This window comes from Lonchura striata, chromosome 12, assembly GCF_050655825.1.
Source record: "Lonchura striata isolate lonStrDom1 chromosome 12, ASM5065582v1, whole genome shotgun sequence".
NCBI classification, from domain to species: Eukaryota; Metazoa; Chordata; class Aves; order Passeriformes; family Estrildidae; genus Lonchura; species Lonchura striata.
Window position 1 is genome coordinate 21,426,815 of NC_140714.1, and position 23,818 is coordinate 21,450,632.

General features: G+C 44.1%; 1 long non-coding RNA gene and 1 pseudogene across 2 annotated transcripts; both read left to right on the forward strand.

Annotated features, from left to right (window-relative positions):
* Positions 1-1,212: 1,212 nt before the first annotated feature.
* LOC144246990 (uncharacterized) lies at positions 1,213-7,559 on the forward strand. The gene is made up of 4 exons (XR_014958202.1): positions 1,213-1,669; positions 1,964-3,215; positions 4,396-4,533; positions 7,208-7,559. It is a non-coding gene; the product is annotated as an uncharacterized LOC144246990 (long non-coding RNA).
* A 353-nt stretch (positions 7,560-7,912) lies between these two features.
* Positions 7,913-15,525, forward strand: LOC146766322 (nuclear pore membrane glycoprotein 210-like; annotated as a pseudogene). Its single transcript, XR_014958042.1, has 6 exons — positions 7,913-7,918; positions 8,680-8,877; positions 9,453-9,597; positions 11,286-11,507; positions 12,720-12,893; positions 13,858-15,525. The product of XR_014958042.1 is annotated as a nuclear pore membrane glycoprotein 210-like (transcript).
* The last annotated feature ends 8,293 nt before the right edge of the window (positions 15,526-23,818 follow it).

Below are 23,818 nucleotides of genomic sequence, written 5' to 3' on the forward strand. Positions count from 1 at the left end.
TTCTGAGGTGGGCTGTGGGGCAGGGTCAGGCTCTGGAGTAGCAGCATCTCGAGTCTCTGGCGTAGGTGTGAGGGTAGTTATCCAGGTTAATCTTCCCTTATCTCTGAGTGCTAAATATAACAGGACTATCAGCAACACCACCCATTGTATGGTATCATTAGTACTTAGAAAGGATCTTAACCCTTTGAGAACTGGTGGAGCAGACCCAAAAAGATGGTTAAAAGGTTGGGAGAAAGTTTCCCCAGGTGCTATTTCCTCGCAGTATGTACCGTTATTAAAGTAACCCCAAAAACATACAGTTAGTGTGTGATAGCTATGAATCCATGTACCTGCCTTCCAGAGGAAATTAAAGATCCATGAATTCCTCACCCAATTAACCCAGAAGCCAAACTTGACAACAGACACCGTAGCCTTAGTTATAGGACCCATTTTTAGATAAGGGTCTGCAAATGGGAAAAGTATAGCTACGATCACATGCCACCCAAACCAAGGTAAACTAGACCACATGGTGATGCTTAAGATGTTTCTACACACAACAACAACAAAAAAAACAAACCAAATTACTTAAGAACTGTTAATCCTTTTTCCCTCTCAATGCCCTCGGGCCTCACGTTGATGCGCCAAAATCTGTCTTGGTTCGACAAGACAGGAGTCTGTGAAAGAGGGCAAAGCCTCCTGTGCAATGAAGAAGGCAAACCCCCCCCCCCCCCCCCTCTGAATTACCAGGATCTTTAAATTAAAAGGCTCTCAGGCAAAGATATGGGAATGGGAGTAACAATTCTTTACTAGGAGAAAACTAGATAACAATTTAAAAAGGCAAATGCAATTGGTACAAACAAAAACTAGTGATAATGTCCACAACCTGAGGAGTCGGGGTGCTGGTAGTAGTCCGGTGGCAATGATAGCTGCTCCTCTTGCAGTGGCGGATGTATTGCAGCTGCAGTGGTGATCTTTTGAAGGGTATAGTTTTCCTCTGAAGATCTGGTGGCAGTGGGGCCGGTCTTCCTCTGCGCCGGGGTTGCCTCCGAGCTCCGCCGCCGCCGCCTCCCTGTGCTCCGGCGGCTCCGCTGCGAGATCCCGCGAAGAGAGAGAGCTGCTTCTCTCCCCAAAAAGCTACTCCTTTAAACAATAATAGAGTGCTTGGCTTCCCCCTCTGGGTGGGACCCCTCACAATGGGATGGTGTTACATTTACCAGCCCAGCAGTGAGTCAGTCAATAGTGTATAAACAAACCATTGCCTCTATGGGGCAAACCATTGTCTTTGGGAGAGATAACAAAACCTGCCCAACCTTTCGACAGATGGCAAATAGAATACAAGCTTATCTTAAAACCCAGGAGAGTTGGCAAAAGATCACTTAAATCACGTCTGTTCCCCTCAGTCACTGTAGAAATGTATGGGGCTTTATTTAATGTTTACATTGCAGTCATTATATTCTCTAGTGAGATCTCTCCAAAGTGCTCGATGTCCTGCAGTGAAGTGGGGAGAACGTTTATTTGCAGTGCACACTTAGCTTTAGAATAGCCAAAGAGGCTTGAGGAGTCCCAGGAGAATGCTGATCTTGGCTCGTGCTGAGCCATGTGTTCCTTGACTGAGCCGCAGGTATCCGCATGCAGGGGGTGTCCCGGCTGCCCAGCAGCACTGTCTGTGTGGTAGCTCCTGCATATTTGGGTTGGTAGTGCTGCAGTCTTCTGGCTGAATCATGCAAGTTCTGGCCTTGTCTCTGTGATTTTCATGCTGTATCTCCACGCTTCCGTTCAGCGTTAGCTTTCACAGAAAAGGAATTTTATTCATAAAAGTAGCTCAATGTGAAATAGGTTTTACATACTTTCTTTTATCTCTGTAGTCAGCAGTTTAAAATAATGAGTGTTCATCTGCAGAGTGTGGACACCAGAAGCAAAATGCTTTTCTCCATTGGATTAAGAGGCTGCTGGTTTGTGCTGTTCAATATTTCCTGTTTTGCAGGATTTACAGTTCATCCAGGTGACAGATGGGTCCTGGAAACAGGCAGACTTTATGAAATTACAGTTGACGTGTATGATAAATCAAGCAATAAGGTGTATTTATCTGATGTAAGTTGAAATGTTTAGATACTTTTTTTCTGTGACTGTCTCCTAAATCCTGACTTGCTTTGGAATTATTTGAGTGATTTCTTATTTACATTGAGACAGGACAGTGCAAAGCTTGTTGTTTCTTGCCTCTTCATTTTTTCCTTTGTTTTGTTGTTGTTACTTTATAAAAATAAAGCACTCTAGGTGATTCATGTGAAGTTATTGGAGTCTGAAGTGCTGTAGAAAAAAAATGGAAGTTGGGCAATGTCTTTTAGGTTGGATGGGGCTTGGAGCAACCTTAAATCACCCAGTGCCACCCCTGCCATGGGCAGGGACACCTTCCACTGTCCCAGGCTGCTCCCAGCCCCAGTGTCCAGCCTGGCCGTGGGCACTGCCAGGGATCCAGGGGCAGCCACAGCTGCCCTGGGCACCTGTGCCAGGGCCTGCCCACCCTCACAGGGAAGAGCTTCTTCCTTAATTCTATATACCAGGTACCAAATACACATAGTTCTTAAACTGCAGAGGAAACGAAATTAAAATAATTCAGTTGCAACAAGAATAAATTTATTGAATTACTGCTTTTGAGAGTATTTGATCTAGGGGAATATAATTTTATTTCCTCATAATTGCTTTTTGGGATACAGATCTGAGTTTGAGCTAGAGCTTAGTAGTGTGCCTTTGGGACAGTATATTCATGTGTTCTTTTATGTTGAAGAAGGAAAAAATTAGAAAAATACTGTAAAATATGAATTACTTAGTGGTATAAATATAGGTACTTTCATGTTAAATTACATTTAGCATGAAATTTAAAAAGTAACTTTCTGCGGAGTTAATGTCTCTAAAGGTAAAATCTTACTGAAAGACTGAAACTTCCACAGGGAGAGTTCTAATCAGTTTCAGCAGCGGGTCTTTGAACTGTGTGATTAAACATTTGCTTACTGACTTCTTGTTGTATGTTTAGGGCTTTCTGTCCCCCACTGATGTCAGTCACCTGTGGCAATTTCTATTTCATGTTCTGGTTTTAGAAGATCCAAATTACTACAGAGCTGTCTGGAGAACACTTTGAGGTGCTGCAGTCCTCTCTGAATGGGTCCTGTCATTGTGTGAGGGCTGTAAAGGCAGGTCAGACCACGATTGATGCTGCACTGACATCAGTTGTTGACCGGGTGTGTCTGTGTGAAAACTCCTCTGCTTCACTGGTAGGCCTAAAAATAATTGAGCTGTGCAGTAGTGACTTCCTGGCAAAAGGAAACCTAAGAATGGCATGGGTCTGAGCTGTCTTTGAACAGATTAAGAACCAAATTCTAAAATCCTTTCTTCATGAAAACTGCCAATTGAGTCAAAAGAGGATTTGCTTACATTAAAGACTGTGGGATTTTGCTCCCGAGCCTGTGGCAAACTCCTGTTAGGGCAGTGGTGCACAGCACTGATTTCTTTTCTTGTGGCAGATCCTTGTGCTGGGCAAGGGGCCTCTCACAGGCTGAGGGAATTTTACACTTTATTGTGGTAGGATCATCACTCATACCCTGACCTTGTTCTGCAGTCAGTTACATTGGGGAAGTTTGCTGTCAGTTGGGAAGTGCCCTTAAACTCTGGAATGACAATTTGCCAAATGTATCAGCCTGCACATTTCTCCAAATTACTATTCATTTACTTTCTGCTGGTTGGGCAGGCTGCTGAATGTATGGCTAACTAGGGCACGTGGTGTGGAAGTGAATTGCTTTTGCTTGAAAATTCAACACTTCAACCCATTTGCTGTAAAATCAATTTAGTGATTCCTTGGGCAGGATTTAGCAGCTCCTTCAATGTGATACACCTCAGTCATTTTGTGTGTCAGAGATGTTCTCTTCAGTGGAAGAGCATCCCTTGAGAGTTGTTTTTCCCTCAGAAATGCAGTAACAGTGTGTTGTGCCAGAGGGTTGTAGCACTGCAATGACAGCAGAGCTCTGAAGGCCAATGTTTGGGAGGGAGGGCTGAGCAAGGGCTCTTTCAGGCTGAATTTTGTACACAGTGGATGAGCAAAGAGTAAATATAGGTGTTGAGCCTCCAGATTGGTTCTCCAAGTGAGGTCTCAAAATAGGAGCAATGAAAGAGTATCTTTTTTTTTTGCCTTTTACATTAATGTGGGCACCTGGATCTTCATAACAATAGCACTCCTTTAGTACAGTGGCACACCTTGCTGCCAGGAGCTATTTGCTCACTGGGAGCTCTGCTCATAAGTGGTCCTAAATAGTTTTCCTTCCTCTCTGAGGTGTTTTCAAGAACATGTCTGTACCTAAGGACTAAACATTAACTCTGGGAAGCTCTGTGATGCCATTTATAACACCGTGGTTTTGCACTTTGCAGGATGGAGGTGTTCACACCTTACCAGTTCCAGTGAGAAACCAGCAGGATGTGGAGATCCATGTTCCAATATTGCTTGTACCCAGCATTCTGATGTTTCCTTGGCAGGCAAAAGCAGGAGTCTACCAGTACACCATCCAGGTATGCCAAAGAAGTACCCAGCTGCAGGGTGTGTAACTCAGGCAGGCACACTGAGGGCTGACACCACTGATCTAGGGCTGACTGTGGATACTTCAGGCACAGTGGCATCCAAAATGTAACTTGCAGGAACTTCATGGGACGTTAGTTACAGGAGTTGATATGCAGTTTTAAAAAAGCACCAAGAAACCAACAAACATAAAAACCCCACTGACTTGTACCTCTTGTCTTCCCTTCCTCTCTCCCTCATGCATGCACCACGCACCTGTGCCTGGAATGGTTTGGAATTCCAGGAGCATCCTACATGCAAAGATCCACAGCAATCATTAGAGGCTGCCCTTTGCTGGCAAGGATGGGAAATATGAATGGGAGTGTGAAGTGACTACAAAGAAGGGCATGACAAGATTAATTAGCAGCACTCTGCCAGCCTTGGACATCAGTATTCCTCAGTGGCCACACACCTTGTGCTCCTAATACAAAGTTCCAGGGAGGCAAAGGCCACAGCTTATTTACAGAAGGGATGATTTCCATGTTTACTAGGTGTGTCTTTGCTCCCAAGCTGTCAGTTATTCCTTTTGCTTCATGAAGCAAATGGTTTGTATGCCAGTATCCAGTATCTCCAGTCTAAGTAGGGAAAAGAAAGTTGTGCTTTCTCAGCCCAGACTCTTATCCCAGGCCAGTGATACCCAGACCCTGCACTCAGGTGTTGGATGCACAACTCCTACCTGTCCCTTTTAGCATAAAGTGGTGCTCAGTGTTGGATCTGTATTAAGTAAACTATAAGCAAATAGGCAGCAGGACATTTGGTGCCAGGCTCTCCTCCCAGGTAACAAGGGATAGGATGAGAGGAAACATCCTCATGTTTAGCTTGGATATTAGACAAATTTTTTTCACAGGAAGAGTTGTCAAGCCATGGCACAGGCTGCCCAGGGCAGTGGTGCAGTCACCATCCCTGGAAGGGCTCAAAAATTATGGGGTGTGGGACCTGAAGACATGGTTCAGTGGTGGACTTGATAATCTCAGAGGTCTTTTAGAGCCTTACTGATTCAGTGACTCCATGGAGAGAATCAATCTCACAGGATTAAATTGCATTCTCCAGTGTGAGTTTAAGGGCAGCTACACTGAGTTAAGCCCTGCATAACTCGACTTGTCTGTTCTGTGGGATTGGTTTGGTTTACTTCATGCTATTCCTGACCACACCAGCAGAGTGTGGCAAAAATTCTTAGTACTAAGTCTGCATTTGCAGTACTTCATAATTCTGCTGGAATTTTCCCAGTAAAGGAAAGGAAATGTGGTTTTGTTTCCTACCTCTTTCACAGTTCTATTCTCACCTTATCTTGCAAATATAATGAAGTATTTCACTAGAGAACATTCCTTCATGGTACTGCAATAATTGTCTTACTTTACTCTGATGTTCTTCTATAAAAACATAGAAACTTTTTTCTCCCAAGATTTAAATTTTGCTGAAACTGAGACCTTTCTTCTGGTCTATAGATTCCACAAGACACGTGGTCGACAGCATACACACAGCTCAACTGTTCCTGCCTCTCCATCAGAGTTTGCCTCCCACTGCATAGCTTCAGCCAGGCTATTTCAAATGGGTGAATAAAGTTTTTCTGAAAATAAATTGAAAGGGATTTTTGGATCTAGCCAAATTCTGTTGATAGCTGAAGTAACTCCCTCCAGATGGTACCAGAATGCCTGGCAGGTTTTCCTTTGGCAGCTGTCTGGTTTGTTGGGGGTTGCTTTGTTCATCTTTGTGCCAATGAGATGGTTTCTGTTGCCTTCCTTTGGCACAGGCATGAGAGGTGCAGAGCAGCTGTGCGAGGTGGGCACGTGAAGGTTCCTGGGGAGGGCACTGCTCCCAGGTAGCAGTGTGGAGCTCCTGCCAGGCTCTGGCTAATGGTGAAGCTGCATGGGAAGCTGCTTTACCCTTCCTCTCTCTCCTCAGTGCATACTGACTGTCAGAGACAGAAAGCATAGTGACGTGTCTGGGGTTTATGGCAGGGACCTGAGACTTCATAGTCATTAAGACTATGCTTATCCCCCTGTTTCAACTGAAACACCTTTACAAATATGCTGAGCCCTTGGATTCTTTCAGCCTTTCTCACCACATCCCATGCATCTCCTGTAACACACCTCTGCCTGTTTATTTGTCTGTGTCCTTCTGTAATCAGATTGTGCATGTGCTCTGAGAAAGGAAGATGGGAAGATGGGAAATGACCCTCCTCTTAATTTTCTTTTTTTTTTCTCTTTCCCTGGTAAAAATTACTAGCTAATCTCCTGTATAATTTAGACTTGTTTGTTTTCCACACTGTCCCTCTAGAGAAGATTTATCACCTTGTTCATTTTTAATTATGAAATTGGTTAAAGGAAATGCTGAGGAAGTAAAAGAAATTAAAACAATATACATTTTAAAATAGCTCCAGTGTTCACCCGTGTTTTACTCCGATGGAACTATTGACATTTGTTTTGGTGTGTGAAAGAAGCCAAAATTAAAATGAAAGGTAGAAATCTTCTCATCTCTCTATTGCTTTTTAAGTTCTGAGGTGTTATTTTATTTGTATGTCCTATTCTCAGTGCACTCCTGGTTTTCACGCAAGGTATCCAAAGCTGTGGAATGTGAAAACCATGTACTTGATTAAATGTTTGCAAGATTTTTCCCTCTGTATTTCAGGCTCAGGGTGGAAGTGGCAACTTCAGCTGGTCCTCTTCTAGCCAGGCAGTAGCCACAGTGACAGTCACAGGAGTGATGAGCACGGGGAGTGATGCTGGGGTCAGCATTATTCGGGCGTTCGACGTGCGGAATCCGCTGCTTTGTGGCAAAACGAAGGCAAGAGATTCATTGTTCAGTGCTTGTTCTTGAATGTGGCTTTTGGAAACAGCAAAGGCACTGAGAATGCCATAGGCAATCCCCTTCCACTTCCTGCCCTGTGGCAGGTTAAGTGATTCCTTTCAGTTTGTGCTTTAGGGAATCCAGCACTGTCCAGTGCATTAACCTGACTCCCATTTTTGCCCCTTCCTGATTTCCTTGGAAAGCCTTTTTCCCTGTTGGAAGTTTTAAGTGCAAGAATGAAATGGTAATTAACTCCTGGCCTGGCCATCCAGGCAGACAAGCCAAACTAGAAATTCATTCTGTAGGGCGATAGGTGGGTGCTCTCCCTTGATACAAAAGGGTGACAGTTGTTACCAGGATGTACAAGGAAATTTCTGTCTGGAGAAGAACCTGAGCTGAGCACTGTGCTGCAGACGGGCTGCAAATACCTGAGCTGGCCAAGAAAAAACAGTACTTTAGGAAAATTAGGAGAAAATGGCAATAAAAAACATAGCTCCCAAGAGGGATTTTGTGGTGTCTCTTCAGACCATCCCCTGTTCTTAGGTCATGGTGGTCAGTGTGTGTGGCTTGGAGCGAGGAGAATGCAGGAACAGTACATATGGTGGCCCAAAGGGAGGGGTGTGACATGAATTAAAATCTGTTCAGAATTTAGCTTACACACTCACTCTGAAATAATTCTCTGAACAGCCTTAGATGCTGCTTTTTAGCAGTGCAACAGTTACCAGCTGGAGACACAGGGAGGAAGATTTTTTCAGCTCAAACTTCTTATCCTCAAACATGAGTCAAAGTCTGAAGACAGAAAGAAACCTTCAGACCATGTGAGCTTTCAGAGCAGTGTATTGCACAATCTGAATAGGTTATTTTTGAATGCTTTTTTTTCCTGTGTTAGGAGCTGCCTTCTGTGTGAACAGCTCTTCAGAGTTCTGTTTACTGACCTCAGTGAGTCAGTTTTTAGTAGTAGTAGTTTTAGGAGTAGTTAATCCACACAGATTACATCTTTAATTCTGTCCCATATAGTTTGGTATCCTGAAGCCAGTTGCAGAAGATTAAGTAGTTAAGATCCTGCAAATAAAAGCTGTGATTGCTGTGAAATCTCTGGTCTGAGGTAGGTTCTTTAATGGATGCTAAACCTCTCCCAGCTGGTGATGATAGCCCCTGGAGATAGCACACAGCAGTCCACACTTCAAAGTCTGCAAAGCAGAGGAGAGAATGACAGGAGCAGCAGTAAAAGGGAAGCTCACCAAGCTGCTGTGGGCTTGGGCTGGCGTGGAGCAGAGCAGTGACCCAGCCTGTCCCTGTTCTGTCCCTGGCAGGTGTCCGTGAGTGAGCCCAGCGCCATGGAGTTCACTTCCTGCAGGTGGAGGCACACGTGGGGCAGGTGCTGGAGCTGCCCCTGAGGATCAGTGGCCGGACCAGCGTGGACAAGGGCGAGCTGGTCCCCCTGAGCGACTGCTCACAGCTGGAGCTGGGGGTGGAGCTGGAGAGCCCTGGCGTGTTCAGCCCACTTGAAGGTGCTTTAACTCCCTCCCTGGTTTGGAAGTTAAATTGGTGACAGGTCACACCTCTCCCAAGTCACACTTCTCCCTTAAATCACTGATTCATAGTTCTGTACAGTATTCCCACAGAACTGCCAACCTCAGAGGGGAGGGGGTCCGAATAGTTTTATTTTGAGGATATATTTGCTTTCTTATGCAGAATGGTTTGAGTTGGAGAGACTTAAAAGTTCTTCCAGTCCCACCCTCTGCAATGGGCAAGGACACATTTCACCTGTCCCAGGCTGCTCCAAGCCTTATCCAGCCTGGCCTTGGGCACTTTCAGGGATCCAGGGGTAGCCACAGCTTCTCTGGGCACCCTGTGCCAGAGCCCTACCACTCTCTCAGCCAAGAATTCTTTCCCAGTATCCTGTCTAAACCTTTTCTCTTTCAGTTTGAGGCCATTCTCCCTTGTCCTGTCCCTACATGTCCTTGTAAAAAGTTCTCTCCATCTTTCTGGTAGGCTGCCTTCAAACAGCTGTGTGGAATTTGATGACCATGCCTGGGCATTTCTTTCCAAATAAGCTCTTGTATATTTTTAATTTATCTGACAGGAAGACTTAAGCCAGCTGCTGATTTTTGCAGTGGAGTGAGACTGAAGGCTGAATTTCAGGGTACACCAGGCTGGTGGTTGTGTACACCCACGGGCACGTGCGCCTCAGTGCCAGCATCGCCATCGCCGCTTATCTCCCGCTGAGAGTGAGTCTGCTTCCCCTGCTCCTGGAGAGATCCAGGATCCAGCACTGAAGCACCTTTACATGACAGGGAGCAGGTTATGCAAGGAATAGGTTTGAAAAACTGAGGTGGGTGGGTTTACATTCCACCACTGGCCGGTTCAGTGAAGAAAATAAGAAAGAAGCTGAGTGCAGGGTCAATAGATGGAAATACAGAAGAGGCTGCTTTGTTGCCTCTTCTGCAGAAGCCTAGCACTGACTGCAGGCTGAAGTCTGAGTATTTCACCATAGCTTTCCCTCAATATGGAAAAAATGTTAGTGCAAATACTACGGATTTGTGTTTATAATTATCCTGGGTTGTAAGATAAGCTTGTATTCCATTTGCCATCTGTTGAAGAAAAAACCGGTTGGACAGGTTTTTGTTATCTCTCTCAGAGACAATGGTTTTGCCCTGTAGAGGCAATGGTTTGTTTATACACCATTGACTGATTCAATGAAGGGCTGGTAAATTTAACACCGTGAGAGGTCCCACCCAGAGGGGGGAAGCCAGGCACTCTATTGTTGTTTAAAGGGGTAGCTTTTTGGGGAGAGGAGGCAGCTCTCTGGGCGGGACTCCGAGAGAAGCAGCTCTCTCTCTCTTCGCGGGATTTCTGGGGGAAGCAGCTCTCGCTCGCTCTCTCTTCGGCGGCACTCACAGCGAAGCAGCCGGCGCGCGCTGAGCCGACGGCGGCGGAGCTCAGAGGCAACCCCGGCACAGAAGAAAACCGGCCCCACTGCCACCAAATCTTCAGAGGAAAACTATACCCTTCTAAAGATCACCTCTGCAGCTGCAACTCATCAACTATTGCAAGGGAAGCAATTGTCCCAGCAGAACTGATACTGGCATTCCCCAGGTTCTGGACTTTTTCTTTCACTGGTTTTGTTTGTACCGATTGCATTTGCCTTTTTTTTTTAAATTGTTGTCTAGTTTTCTCCTAGTAAAGAATTGTTACTCCCACTCCCATATCTTTGCCTGAGAGCCTTTTAATTTAAAGATCCTGGTAATTCAGAGGGAGGGGGGTTTGCCGTTCTCCATTGCACAGGAGGCTTTGCCCTCTTTTACAGACTCCTGTCTTGTCGAACCAAGACAATAATGAATGTAATGTGATGTTGTGAAACACAAACTGGAAAGGTTTTTGTGCACTAAATGTCAGGTTAACTGCTGTGGTGGTGAACAGCACAGGCTGAACCAAGGATGCACATCAGTGCAGAATTTGTTAGACAGATGTGAAGTAAAACTTGTGTAGGAGAATAACTACATACACTGAATTGTTCTGGAGAGAGCACTGGCAAGTGAAAGTACAATTTGACGTAATTTCATCCATTTTAAATAGTTCTTTGAAAGTATAGCAGAATACTATCTCTCTGTGCTCAGAAGAATATATTAAGGGTCTCCCTTTTGCTGTAATTCTTCATGAGAGAGATGTGATTAAAAGGCAGCTAAAACTTGTCTTTGGATCTGTTGCTTCCTTTGAATCTAATCCAGCTGGACAGAATCCTTGTGGATTTTAGTGCATCTCTGTTTTTCGCTAAGTGTGCTGAAAAACCACTGCATGGGAGAAATCACAGCCTTATCCAAGTATAGCTGTTCCATTCAGAAGGAGGTTTATTTTGCAGAGCACAACCAAACAGTGTAAATAGATGATTAATTTGCAATTAATTAATTGCTTACAGGCTATCGATCTACCATCAGTTGCTTTAGTGACTTTGGGTTCCTCCAAGGATGTGTTGTTTGAAGGAGGACTGAGGCCATGGGTCCAAGAACCTTCCAAGTTCTTCAGGAAGGTTGCTGCTGAGGATGCAGAAAGCATTGCCTCCTCTTTACTTGAACGTGCCACACCTCGAAACAGCAACCAGCACTGGGTTAGGGTGCTGTGCAGGAGCCTGGGAGAGCAGGTGAGTGCCAGAAGGGCTTGCTGTTGCCCTCCATCAGGTGCTGAGAACTGGCTCCAGACACATTTATGGTGCCATATGCCTGTTATGTAGCTAGATGCTTTTATAATGAGCCAGTAAAGAACTTGGGTAAGTACATTGTTTATGCATTTTGATGCAGATTTTAGAGTGAGCATTTCACAGCATTACATTAAAAAGTGGTTTATGATGGGTTTATTGCAGTATAAACCCAAGTTGTGGAAGCCTTGTGTTGTGGGATGCATTGAACATCCTAATGAGTGCAGGTTCAGTTTGCATGAACAGGATCAGAGCAGGAGGTTACTGAGCAGGCTGACTCCTCTGTCTGACCTGCTTCTCTTAACTGTGTTACCTTCCAGTGTAATTCTGTTTATTCTAACAAATGGCAGCCCCAGGAATTGACTGCTCTACTCTCTGTGCAGCCTTGGTGAGCGTGGCTGTGCTCATTTTCCACTTGGTTTTGTTCTCTCCAACATACAGAAGTGATTTCTCCTGCTTTACTCACCCCCCTCAGCCCATGAAGCTTTTAGCTTCAATATAGTGTTCTTCTGCAATTCTGCAAGGCTTAAGCATTTTGGTGGGGCTGCCAAGTTCCACTGATTTCCTCACTTTGCAAAGTGGAGCTGTTTCTGTCAGTGCAGATTCCAAAGGAACAGGCCTTGCTGTTGGTGTGCAGGTCTGTGCAAGGCTGGCTGTCCCCAGCACATCACCCCTGCATGGCTCTGCCCAGCACCAGTGCGTGGGGGCATGGGGCAGGTGACCAGAGCTGCTTCAGCCTTCTCTGCTTTTAGATCCACTTCACTTTGCTGAAGGCTAGAAAAGGAGTGTAAAATAAAAGATAAGATGTTTTTAAACACACTGAAGTGGCTATAAATGTTGCCTTTGAGCTGTTCTGTTCTCACTCTGCAAGAACACCTGCTGTTTCCTTTCTCAGTTACATGAGATTTGTTGTTTGAATCAAATTTGATAGTAATGAACATGAACACCGAGGAAAGAGTTCCCAGGAACAGTACTTTCATAGTGATAAAGAATTGTTCTTGAGATGTGCTCCCTCTTTTACATCTTCCTGTGTCTTAATAGTGCTGTAAATCCCCAAGCACTGTATTTTTGCTTTTCATTCTGATATCACAGTGTAACTGAGACCTGTGAAAATACAGTGTGCCTGAACTAAACTCTTTCCTCATTTGCTGTTTTCAGGTTATTGCCTTAACAGTTGGGAACAGCCCCACAGTCACCAACCCTTTCCCAGTGGTTGAGCCTGCTGTGGTGAAGCTCATCTGTGCTCTCCCTTCCCGGCTGGCTTTGATTCCTGTTTATGGCAGCCCTCAGCTTGCTCTCTCCTGCCCTTTGCTCCAGCAGAGCAAGCAACTGGTAAGCCTGGGAAGTGTCAGGAGAAGAAGGTGTTCTTAGAGCAGAAAACTCAGTGTTTGGAGGTCCATGTGTGAAACATCGCAGCTGCTGCAAGAGGAGCAGTAACTGGTGCTGTGGCCACACTGTGCCCTTGGGGGCCCTCACAGAGCAGGCTGGGGGAGTCCTGCAGTAAATGGACAAGAGAAACGTGTCGATTATCAGGCATAAGGAACTTTGCTATTCTGTTTTTCTTGCTAAAAGGTGTTGTCACATGTTGGCTGCTGAGTAAGCCACATTTGGTTGTGTTAATATTCCCTAGCAAATGTAAAAGTCATCCTCCTTCCCTAAAATGAATCATTTTAAAGAGCTTCTATGTAATAAGAAGAGGAGATGGAGACTTTTGTGTATTGTTAGCCACCTCAGAGCTCACCTGCTTTTCTGGCTCCCTTATGTGTCAGCTTACCTTGGTGCACTGCTGTTGCTAATGCATTTCACCAGAGCAACACCAGAATTTTGAGCTTTAACAAACAGCGGTGTTTGTAATAATTTATTTGAATTTTAAAAACAATTTCATTGAGCTGTGGTTCAATTTCGTTGTTGTTGGTTTGGGGATTTTTTTTTTTCTTATGGTAATTCAATGGCTAAAAAACCCCAAAGCTATGCTCCAGTAAAACCCCCTTAGAGTTCAGAGATTCACAGAATGCTCTGAGTTGGAAGGGACCAAAAAGGATCATGGAGTCCAACTCTAAATGGCCCATACAGGACTTGAACCTACCTGGTGTAAGCAGCACTATGCTCTGACCAGCTGAGATAATCTCAGGGCTGTTGGAGCACAGCTGAATGCCTTGCACTGATGGCTCCTTTTAATGAACATTCCTTATGCGTTGATGTTGTAACAAACCTCATGGAACTCAGCACATGTTTTTTTTAATGATTAAAAAATCCTATTGTATTGGTTCAGTTCAAAATATTCCTTCTGTTTCAGGTTCCTGTTTCCAATTACCACAATCCAGTGCTGGAGTTGGCTGCCTATGACCAGCAAGGCAGGAAATTTGATAGCTTCAGCTCCCTTAGTATTGTGTGGGAATCCACAAATAAGGCCATTGCTCGTATTGAGGCAGAGCTGCCAATGGAGCTGACTCTGAAGGAGGAGGGCAATGGTCAGAAGAAAATGCAGGGTATGAGTGAGCTGAAATGAGCATTTCTTTGTTTGAAGGTCCGGATTAAATCTGTTTGGCAGTGTCTGATCTTGATTAAAGAAATTACTGTAATCTGCAGTCATACTTCAGTTTAACATCAGTGTGCATGTTTTAGTGTGTGCTATTAAAGAGAGGAGAGAAAAGGAACCAAGTCCAATGTCTAGAACCTGTCTTGAGAGAGAAAGTTCTTGTCTGATGAGAATGAGCCTAGAGGAGCTGGATGTATTTCTCATCTTTGTTGCATTCTAGGCTTACAAACTGTGGTAGCTGACCGTGAGTTTGGAACTGCTGCCATCTCTGCCACTGCCACTGGATTCCAGCAGCCCCACCTGAAGGCAGCCAGAGCCCAAACACCCGTAACAGTACCTGGGGGGATTTGCCATTTCCCTGTGGTCAATGCCCAGTGTTCTGGTGGCTTTATTTCCCCCACACACAGTACTGTACAAATCAGGCAGCTCCCTGGTGCAGTCTGGTTCATTCTGCAGAGGTTTGATACTGGTTCATGGTTTTCCTGCTTTCCTCTGCGCTAGGTGCTGCTATCCAAATCAAATTTGTCCAAATTCTTGGAAGTTTTTTAACCATCTGAGCAAGGGCATTACAGAGAAGTGTTTCAGTTGGTTTTGTTTCAGTTTAGGGTTTGTTAATGAATCTCTGCTGCTTGTCCTTCACTAAAGCAGCCATGTGCTTCATGCAGCTGTCACTGGGGAAAGCAAATGGATTATTGCCCCTGCAGAGCTGGGTGGGAAAGTTCTGCATGAGCAAAGCAAAAGCTGACTGATTCCTCATATGGACCATGTGTTATTCTGGGCTCTGACTGATGCTCTGTTTTTTTTTTCTTTCTGATGCCAGCCATAAGCCCAGGCTCTCATTTTACAAGTCATTAGCCATTCCCTGAAATACTTAGTGTGTTGATACTCAAGCTAGGGAAGAAAGACAGTAAAAGGTAATGATGATGAGCAAAGAGGGCAGGTGTAAATAGCTGGCAGTTTTCTGTTTATGTCACTTTTGTAAGCTGAATATAAGGGCAGGTTTCAGCCTGTGGAATAACCTGACATGTGCAATAACTGACTCTTAAAATATTCTGCTTCCTAACTGGAATTTCTGTTTAATCTTGTTAGCAAGATTTAAGTGGATTTGAACTATATGCAGTACCTTGAAAACATACTTGAGGCAAAAAGTTAAATATGCACTGAGAGGTTACAGGGTTTAACTCAAAGCAGGTAGCAGATGGGCACCAGTAATGTGAAATATTCTGTGGGCTAGGTTCCTCTCAGCTTGGCCCAGGTGTGGCATCTGCTTAGTAAATTCTTTGAGAGGTGATCTTTTTTGCCACTTGGTTCTTGACTTTTCTTTGAGGTTTCCACTCTTCTCATGTTGGGAAAGCATGGTGCAGATGTATTTCCCCTGAAGAATATGACTATGGCTTAATGAGAATTACTGCAGAGACACAGTTACTTTGCTGCTGAAGTTATTTGAGATATTTGGTTGTGTGTTTTTTTTTTTCTCTCTCTTAGAAATCGAGCTGTAATATGGATACTTGATGTTCTACAATCATTTTGTAGTTCACTGTGCTCTGCTTTGTTAAGCCAGTATTATATATTCTTTCTTACTTTTCAAAATAATTAGTAAAGAGACTGCAGTAAACTTTGCCTTGAGTTCAGAGAACACTGGCATATTCTTAAGTTTTATTCTCTGTGTTTAAATTTAGGAGGGCTCTGTAGATGCCAGTCCTGCTGCACTTTGTGGGCTCATGAATGAGTTGTTTTTTTTAAATGAGGTGACGTGGGTGCATTTTTCAAGTACATCAGCAATGGGCTGCTCTGCTCTGCTTTCAAACCTGCCCATTCTCCTTTCTTGCAGCCAAAAACACAAACAGAAATCTAGTAGATGGGATATTAAGATGCCTTGACTGTTGTTCCATGTTTAAGTGGAACACCCTATTATGCCGTTAGGGAAAGATCACATCCTTTCTACATCAAGGAGATAATTCTACTAATGAGGTGAAATGGGTACAGAGTACTGACTTCCTCTAGAAATCTTTTCCTTTTCTGAGCTAATGTTGTTATGAGTGAGTGATTAAAGCTGCATTTGGTCCAGTATTCATGTACTTACATTTAAGGAAGAATTTCTTTTGGTGGCCTGCTAAGAAGCATGAAAAGATGAGTTAGAGCTGGAACACCTTGTGCATGTTCCTTATCATTCTGTATGAACTTGGGCCGTGGCTCAGAGTTAATACCCTGTCTGTGCTTGTCAGACATCATTCACTGATGCTGCAGGGCTGGGCCCTGGTCCTCTGCCTGTGCCAGCGGTGCAGAACAGAGCAGCCCTGAGGATGCCCTTCCCTGTGCTGACTGACTGAGCCCTCTGGATCTTGTGGGCATCTCATCCCTCAGCCTGTGCTCTGAGCTTTGGTTGCCTGCCTTAAACATCCTCCCTGCACACACAGGACTCTGCAGTGTTGTGCCTCTTTCTGTAACTGCTACCATTGTTCTTGCAGCACGAGGCTGTGCTCCCAGGGCCTGCCACCATTGAACTGGTGCTTGTGGAAGATGTGAAAGTGAGCCCCACTGGGCTCTCCATCTACAACCACCCTGACAGCCAGGTGAGGAGTTACTCTGCTGCTTTCCAGCTGCAGGGAGGAAAACATCACACATTACTGATGCTTGAGATGCTGCTCAGCAACCAGGATGGCAGCTCCGTGCTGAGAATCTTTGGTGCCAGGGAAATCCTGGATAGCCTGGAGGTAAGGGCATTCCCAGGGAGTGTCTCAGCACAGCTGAGAGCATTCTGAGCTGTCACATGCAGCTTTCTAATGCGAGGCACTCCCTGCCATCTTCACCGTGTCAAGGTTTATTCCTGAGATGATTTGGAAATGCTCATCTTGGAATGCTGATTATTCCTCAGTTTTCACTTTTCACAGGATCCCAGAATGCTTTGGGTTGGCAGGACCCTGAAGCTCATCTTGTTCCAATGCATTGCCATGGGATGCCACTCACTCACTGGGTTGCTCAGGAGCCCACCCAGCCTGGCCTCGGGTTTTGGGCTCGTGCAGGTGTGGCAGGCTCACCTGGGCATACAGCCTGGCATGTGTGAGCCAGCTCACGGGTCAGGAAGCAAAAACCTGCTTTACCCCTGTGGGGAAGTCTTGCCCAAGTAAGTGTGTGACTGACTGCCCATAGCTCACACAGCCCATTGAGGCTCTGTGGGTTTTGGCTGTGTGGGGTTAGCCCAGACCTGTGGACGGGGCAGGTGAGAGGCAATAGGCAGGGGGAAATGCTGCAGGTGTCACTGTACGGGTGCACCTGACTCCTCTGGAGGGGTGAATTGCTCAGTGTTTCTGAGGAATCACCCATTGCTGGCAGCTGGCCTGGAAGAGGGAGCTGTGCTGTGCTGTGCCAGCAGTCTGTTCCAGGTTGGATGTTCCCTGTGCATGTGAAATGCGAGTCCCCAGCCGTGAAGGTGCTGGAGAAGGAGAAGTCCTATGGGCTGCCCAGTGATGTGGTGTACACTGTGAGCCTGGCTGATCCCAGAGTTCCCAGCCAGGGCTCCCTGTCCACCAGTGTGACTGTCTCCAGTCCCATGACAGACCAGTGCATCACCATCCTAGTGACAGTGATCTACCTGACTGACAGAACCACTGCACCCGTGAGTTGTAAGTTTAGATCTGCACTCCATATGCCAGCAGGAACCTTTAACTTCTCTGATGTTTATGAGGTTAACTCTTAAAGCAGGTTGGAGAAGATGCTCCTTTTAACTCAATATTGCCTCCTCTTAATCAATTCTGCAGATGAAGCCAATCTCTTCCAGCGGTTTGGTGAGTCTTACCAGGTGATGATCTTCACGCTTTTTGCACTCTTAGCAGGGACAGCTGTAATGATCATAGGTAAGAGAAGGAAAGATTGCACAAGAATTTTTCTCCATAGCTTCTTACAGTGCGTTAGCTGTAAGATAAAAAGGAATGACTGCCATGCAAAATTATTTAGGTTTGTTTTTCAATTCTCTTGCAGCCTACCATTTCTCACCGAATGAACAGCACAGTCAGCCAGTATTCCACCCAAGGACAAGTCTTCAGCACACACCTAACAGTAAGCAGCTGTCACCCAGTTAGAAGGGAATTAATTGATTAGTCTGGCCATTGCTCTGGAATTGAATGTAGGAAGGTCTGTAATCAAGAGCGGCAATGAAAAATAATTCACATTCCTACAGATGTGTTGGAGTTACAGTGAGCTGCAGGCATGGTTGTACACACAGGTGATGCTTCAGGTAAAATAAGGCAAATTCAAGTGAATGTCACTTGCTGAGGGGAAATGTACTGTGCTCCCCTCAGACTTAAGTCCTGAACGGGAAGACCCACAAATTCTGATACTTGCAGGGTACCTTTCCAAGAGGCACTGAGCTAAAGGGATGATTTCACTTGGAATGGATCATCAGGTTCATTGCCAGTGTCCAGCAGATGCTCAAGAGCAGTTGTTTGCTCCTTCTCCCACCATTCATTCCCAAGCCTGAGTGTTGTCTTCTCCTTCCCCTGTTTCAGGTTCCATCGGGTCACCTGCACATTCCTTCAGCTCCCAGGCCTCCAGCAGGCAGAGCAGCCCCTCGGCCAGGCTCTGGAGCACGGGTTACGCCTCTCAGTAGGGGCAGCACGGCTTCTCCTTGTGGCAAATCAAAACAAATGTACAGCTCAGTGCCTTAGCAAGCTCAGCAACTTCAGCAGTTGGGATGTAATTCAGGTTTGCTCTGGAATATTACTAGGACTTTAATTTATTTACTTTTTTTACTATTTAGGGCTCTGAGTTTATTTTTGTTTTTTATGTCAGTGCTTCAATTCTCAAAAGCTTGTTCTATCTGTTGTTTTTTGCTGCCTGCACAAAAAGCAATGTTTAGGCTAGTCTGGCTTTCTTGGATTCTTCAAGCAACTAGAAGTTATATCTAAGTTAGAGTAATAACAGTTTTTTATTCGCTTTTTATAAAAATAAGATTTATTTCTAATGAACTTTTTTTAAAAAGGGGAAATTAGAAAAACAGGTGAAATATGAGCCAAAAATGTTGAAGGATTGTTTATTTTGAAGAACTGTTTTTTATTTTGTGTTCCAAAAACTCAGGATTGTATTGCACTGATGAGTGTTCTTTGTTTAGCCTTACACTGGGATTCACCAGCACAATATGCTGGTTTAGCATGAGAAATGCTGGAACAACTGTGAATAATAAAATGTTTTTTTACAACAATGATTGGAAAAGGAATAAAAAAAAAGAAAACCAGAACTTAGTGTGAGTTGCTTTGGGTACAACTGCAGTATTCCTTGGTACTGTAAACACTTTTCTGAACTGGGACTGTGAAAGCATGTGCCTTCTAAGTGTACCCTTCTTCTGGTAGGAATCCTTTCTTTTGAGGATATAATCACATCCCAGTCACTTTTCTTTGTGAGCAGGGTTTTGCAGCTATCAGATAAGGGTTTTGTTTACATATATCAGGCATCCCAGTTTTAACTGTGAATAATATTCTGACTCTGTGAACTTTGCCAAGGACCATAACAAAAGTGAAATAACAAAATACTTTGTGTGCAGAACTATGCAGGCAAATAGATTAATGGAATGCAAACCCAGTGCATGGCATGGAGTTTTGGTTTCACACAGTGTTATAAACAAAAGGATTGTTACATGAAATTGTATTGAGTCTTGTTTAACTTACTGGCTAATTTTGGAGAAATTCTGCCTTAAGTGCTAGTACTACTAAAAAAGGTCAGTTTGGATGTAGATAAACAGTTGAATCTGTATTAAAGCTTTTTTAGACTTCTTTATTTTGAATTTTCTTGTGGTGCGGTTGTTCAGAGTCTAGCACTGGACTATATTATTTAAATCTGTATTATTTAATAAAGCTTTTAAGGATTCCTTCATGTTGCTGTCGAAGAATTTTTTGCAGTTTGGCTGTTTAGAATTTAGCATTGGCTGTTATTTGAACTTCACTTCCTACAGCCCCTCAGTGTTTGCAATCACAATTTTCCAATCTTAATTTTCTCTCTGTTGGCAATGTAATGTTTTGAAATACTTTGACAATTCTTCCACTAGCATTTGTTGTCAGAGATTTCTTCCAGTTTTCACAAAGCATCTTCAATTCCTGCTGAAATCAGTGATGACTGTAGAAGCAGCTGCTCGTTTTCTAGTTTTGTTCAAACTTACCATTTTGTTCATTTGGGTTTTAAAAGAAAGATGTGATCTTTTTTCCACTTGAATCATTTGAATTCAGCAAGAAACCAGTGGGCTGTGAATATCTCAGTGCTCCTGTGATAAACTCTTCAGAAATGATTAAAGGAGAGATTTTGCTCTCCTGTTGTTTCTCTTTCCCATTCAGCAATCAGGCACTGAATGTTCTGAAAAACAAACTGCTCCAAGTGATGGGAGTACTTTGGCAAATGCTTGCTGTTTATTTCATTTCTTTAGGAAAAGTTGCAGTGTCCTGTTAAGGAAAAAAAAAGGTATGAAGTAGGGAGCTGGTATGGCTCAGGAGCCAACCTCCTGCAAGCAACAGCCAGGCTTTGGCTCGAGGAGCTCACCTCACCTGTGGGGCCATTCCTGGGGCTGGGGGGATTTGGGGATATAAATTTTTCTCAGCAGGTTGCTGCCAATGTAAAGATTTTTTTATTATTATTTAATAAACTGAGATTTGCATGTAATGCTGATTTCCCTCCCCGTTCACTTACTGCTTGTTCCTGTTTTCTCCCTGAGAGGGAGAAGGGCTGCTGGCAATGTGTCTGCTTCAAGGTCCAGCCCTTATCTGAGTTGAAATGTCTGAGCTGTGCCAGGCTGACTCCTGCATCCAGAAAATCCTTGCCTGCCCACAGCTGATCAACAGGTGTGTCCCAAGGAATTACTCAATTAGATTAAGGTCAGCAAGGCTGGGTTAATACTGGTCTTCAAGCCAATCTGCTCCCTAATCAAACATCCCAAACACAGCCCAATCTTTTTTTCTCCATCTGCCCCCTTTCAAAAGCAAGGCAGATGATGAATGAAACACGGCACACACCTTTCAGCAAAGAGCTCTTTCTGATGGGCAGCCAAGATTATGGTGTGCTGCTTCAGGGGAAGGTTTTCCTGGCAGCCTGTTAGCTGCCTTTTGCAGTTTATGTGAAGGAATAAAGTTGTCCAGGTGAGAGTCCAGCCTTGGCTAACCCCTCCCTCCTTGGCCTGCAGATAAAGGCATTCTTGCCTTCTGTGTTTGGTGGTTGATTCTGGCACTCAGGAGTGCATGTCAGTTTGTTCGTGAACATCCTCTGGTGATTTCTTAGTAGAGGCTCCCCAAGAAGCTTGAGGAGTTTCCCCATCCCAGTTTCCCCAGTTAGAGACACAGCTGTGTTAGGCTGTGTCTCCTCGCTGTGTCCCAGGGATTGCAGCAATCCTCCCCAAGGAACTTTCCTTGGAGCAGCCCTGGAGACAGATGGTGTTTGGGCAAGGTACATGCTCTCCAGTTAATTATTATTTTTTAAGTTTTTTTTTTTTCTGGTAAGGCAACTAGAGGTATTGTTTGTGTATTTAGCTTTATGATTCTGTGTTAAGTTAGTGTAGTATTGGTGATTTGATTAAAACCATTCCTTTTCAGCTGTTTCTTTGTATCAATTTCAAGTTCAAGGTTATAGCTGGCCTTAAACTCCAGCCTGTGTTCTCCACAGCAAAGCCCCTGTGCTCTCGTAGGAAAGGCATCAATTTCTAAGCTGTATAACAAGGCATTTAGCATGTGATGACTCTCTGACATAAGGTCTTTGGGTGATACTAAATATTCTAATTTTTATTTATTTTATTGGCAACATTCAAAAACATCTGCTTTATTTTCAGTTTGAACAAAGCTGGGTTCACTTTTCATCTGTTGACTTCAATGAGAAAACTTCTCCGTGTAAATTTGGCACACAGTTTCCCAGGACCTTCTCCTGAAGCTTGCAAAATTAAAACAAGAATGGGAAACTATTTTTTCTCCTTGATCCACACTTCTCACCACTGCACTGAGCTGTAGCTGTACCACCAGTGAGCTGCTGTGCACATCTTTCCTCACACCTCTTGCCCTCTCCATCTGCAGAGCAGTTTTTATCCCAGGTGCTGTGTTCACGTCTGCAGGTGGCCTCCTCCAGAGCTGTGTGTGTTAATAAATTATTTCCTGCCATTTCTACCACCTTCACCCCTCAGCACAGCCTGGTGGTGCTGTGCTGTGTGTGCTGCCTCCCTCCCAGTGCTTTGCCAGAATCCCCAGACAGACTGGGAGCTGCAGTTGCTGTTTTCCACGGAGCAGGCGTTGTGTACATGTTTGTTCTTCACCCAGTCATTCATTTTTCCCTTCTCACTTCTTACTTGCCACCTTGTGTTTTAAAGCGCTGTTCCCATTCTGCTCAGTTCAAAGCTTTATCCCAGGCCTTACTTTTGCATTTAGCATAAGTAAATTTATTTAAAGCTGTTGTGCTTCTGGATACGCCAAGGCCTCTTTTGTGACCTTTTGTTCATTTTTTAAATTTCATTTTAAAGTAAGCCAATTGCCACCTTGGGACATCCTTTCACACTTTTGGTGGGAAAGCACCGCAAAACTTCACTGGAGAGCCATGTCACCCTGATTCTTAAGACTTCCTAAAGCCTTCTAAGTTTACATTCCTTTAGAGAACTTTCCCACACAATTTCTGTAAATAGCGTATTGTTTACATTCTTTTATAGAGGTGGAGAACACTTAATGTACTGGTAGTTTGTCCAATGTCTTTAGAGAGGCGGCCCATTCACTCTCCAATCCAATGTCACCCTTAGGAAGATATAAAAGACAGAGTCAGATAATAAACGTCCCTTTTTTACCTTGCAAGCAGCAGGTAGTCTGTGTTGTGCTTTCACGTGTCCCACAGCGACAGAGCCAGACCAGAAACCCCCGCAATGGAGAACCTGAGGCTGCCTGTGCCAAGGGCAGACCCTAGTAAATAATTTTAGGCCAGCATGTGCATACAGTGACCATCTTTAAATCAAACAAAAGCAGTATTGTCTGGATAAAATCTGGTGATTGAAATTCAGTTTATTGATGAACGAGCTTGGAAGTTCTGGAACTAGTTTTAAATAATTGTTCTATTTCCCGTGTATTCATCTGTGAGAGAGACATGAGGTGGGAGATGCTTTACTTAAAAAATAAAGTTCTGAGACTCTCTTAAGTAGTAAGAAGCGGCCCTTAGTAACAAAATAGTGAAAATTGTCGTATTTTATCCAAAAGGAAGGGGAAAAAATAATTTTCCAAAGTAATAGCTTGTAATTTGACAGCATGAATCACTTGTGTTATTATGAATTTGTCATTAATAGAGGAGGCACCAAAAGAATTATTTTTCAAAATGTACAAAGATAACAAAGAAACAAAGTCTCCTGAAATGTTGCTAAAAAGGCACCAGGTCATTGAACAGGCTAAGCTTATTTGAAATACTAACTCACCAAAAGTGTTTTTTGTTAATTTTTTTTTTTTTTTTTTGTAAAAATAATAGAAGAGGCTACTTTCAATTATCTTTTCCTCTAAAAGCCAATTAGCCTGTCTTTAGTGGAAGCTGGGTCAAAACCCTCCCTAGAAGCATTAAGAATCCTGGAGTTTCAGTATTATGATCCAGCCTTTACCAGCTCCGGAACTCTCCTGCCACACACAGTTGGTCAAGTCACCAAACACAGCCAATAAAGCTGATTTGGCCACTGTACTTTGTCATTGCTCCTATGCATGTTTATCTTTCCAAACATTCTTTCCTCATGCCTGAC